We start from the raw sequence: 2,466 nt of genomic DNA on the forward strand, positions 1-2,466 counted from the left end.
ATCGTGCTTTCTCCTTCTCTTAACTGTCCTTTCTCTCTTTCTCTCTCTTCTATGATCTTCTTGATCGGTTTCCCTAGATAAATTGTCCGGTGCCTTCCCTTTTTTCCCCCCCCTCAACCTCCCTCCCTATTAAGGCTTTTTATAGCCTTAAGATGGTTGACTTTGCTCATCCTGTATGAGCTTTGAGGTGGCAAGTTCTAATTTTGGTGTCAATCAAGCAATGGATCGTGGTGCAAACTTTGCAAGATGGCACATGAAGATGAGTAGGAGTTACAACATGATGACGATGTTGAGTGTCACGTCGATGATGATGATGATGATGACGTGGAAAAGTAGCGTCATGTTCAAGGTTTTTTTCCCTTTTAAATTTTATTTGACATTTAAAACATCACACAATGGAAATATATGAGAATGGCCAAGAATGATCTCACAAATGTTTGTTGATTCAAGTTGTTTAGCTTACTAGATATGTGCTCATACAATCACCTTCATATGACCATATATTCTCTAATTGTTTCTACAAAGAAGCAACATGCACCTCATTTTACACATCATATAGAGATGCAAGAGTATCCCATGCTTGTTTTCAAGTATAGGAACTAACATATGGAGCAATATGCCTCTTGACTGGAGGAGCAATCAAAGCATGCAATCATGCATCTTTACCATTCCATATTCCTCTTGTGTAGATAAAATTTGAATGGAAGCATTGGAAGAATCACTATTGAACTAGTAGTACTAGATTATGTAGGGCAACTTGCTACCATGTTCTAAAATAGATTGGTGATCAAAATATACTTGATAATATAGTATTATGTGCGATAATTGGTTCCATCAAGATTGTAAGACCTACAAATGCTTTTATATATGTCTTATAGTGTTCAAACATTTTTGAAGTATACTAGAATTTTAGGGTTTGTTGTTGGCTTTTATTTGAGCACTAATAAATGTGGTTCAAATGATTAGAGCTTTATGTGAAACGCCTTAATAGGATGATGAATATGTTGTAATACCATTGTTAGATAAGAAGGATGAAGTATGACAATCGTAAAGGGAAGATGCATTTACCCATAAAGTAGTCATGAAGATGCATTACACATAGAGTGGTCACAAGAAGAAGCTATAAATAGGAATAAGCAAAAAGCAGCTAGGAAGTTCTTCCATGGAATGAATTGTGTTTAGAGATATGCCAAAGATTTCCCTAAGTACCAAGTGGCACCCCATATCTATTAATATGTAGTTACATGTAGAAAAAGTCTTTACGTAAATGCAAAGTAAAATGTTATACATGAAATGTTCACATCACTAGTGAGGCACATGTTACATGTAACAATATCATTTAGAGGTATTGGTTTTGCTTGAGTAACTCCTTGATGTCCTAGGTGAACTTGATTTGTCAAAGATTGGAATAATATTAAACATTCCTACCCGAACATTGGGTAGCTTCTCAGTAGCTTGTCATTGGATTAATGCAACACTTGAATTATATAATACATCATCATAAGGGGAATCTCTTGCCTAGTACATTGCAATATCTATTTTGAAGTGCATTTTATGTGACATGTTTCACTGTTAAACAAATACACTAAGCAAGCCAACAAACATGGGGCCAAAACATAGAAAGTGTAGTCATTTCTCATTGTTTGTGGGAATTTTATGTCTTTCCTATGTTTTATTGCAACAACTATACCTTGGGTGGTGAGCCAATCAAGTGACATATGTTGAGAGGTGAGATGCTCTTTGTCCATGGAAGCTGAAATATAGATTTTGTACACTTAGCCCAAGTGCATAGACCCTCCTTGACACACAAAAAAACAGGACATTCGATGCCCTTGTGCGAGCAATTGATGCGAAAAATATAAACACATTATGCAAAAAATGCTTTTATTGCATGAGGATTAGGGGCTTTGAAATGTTTGACGAGAACAAACAATGCATTGATGGTTTTTGAACAACTGGCAAACCAAACAAAAGCCTTGTTTCTTGCCATGCTAATCACTAGCCCATTAGCATGTTTTATGCTACGGGCTCTCCATTGCAATTATAAAGTGACACTCTTTAGGCATTGTGGTATTATAGGCCCATGTACCCTAGCTTATTGTGGTGAGGGATGGGATTGAAGCCTTCTTCTTAGCGAGCTAATCACTAGCCCATTAGCCGCATGCCCCTCTTTGTAGTTGGCACCCCCATTTCAAAATCATATCATTTTCTAAAAAATGATTAATAATAATATTATTTTTTGGACATCACTTAGGCCCAAGGCAAGAGGCCGTTATTGAGTCTATTTTGCACATCAATGAGGAGTCTGACTCCTTGAGCCGCTTAGGTAGAGCCTAGGACTGGAATCTAACACCTCATGTGACACAGAGGCGTCCTAAGTAAGTTGTAACCAATTGAGCTACCGCTTTGGGGGGTAGAAGTCCTCAACTATCTTTATTATAATGAGTAATGAGTAGGTACCACGCA

Source organism: Lygodium microphyllum, chromosome 3 (assembly GCF_053477565.2).
Source record: "Lygodium microphyllum isolate KBCC chromosome 3, Lygodium_microphyllum_v1.1.10, whole genome shotgun sequence".
In the NCBI taxonomy this organism is placed as follows: domain Eukaryota; kingdom Viridiplantae; phylum Streptophyta; class Polypodiopsida; order Schizaeales; family Lygodiaceae; genus Lygodium; species Lygodium microphyllum.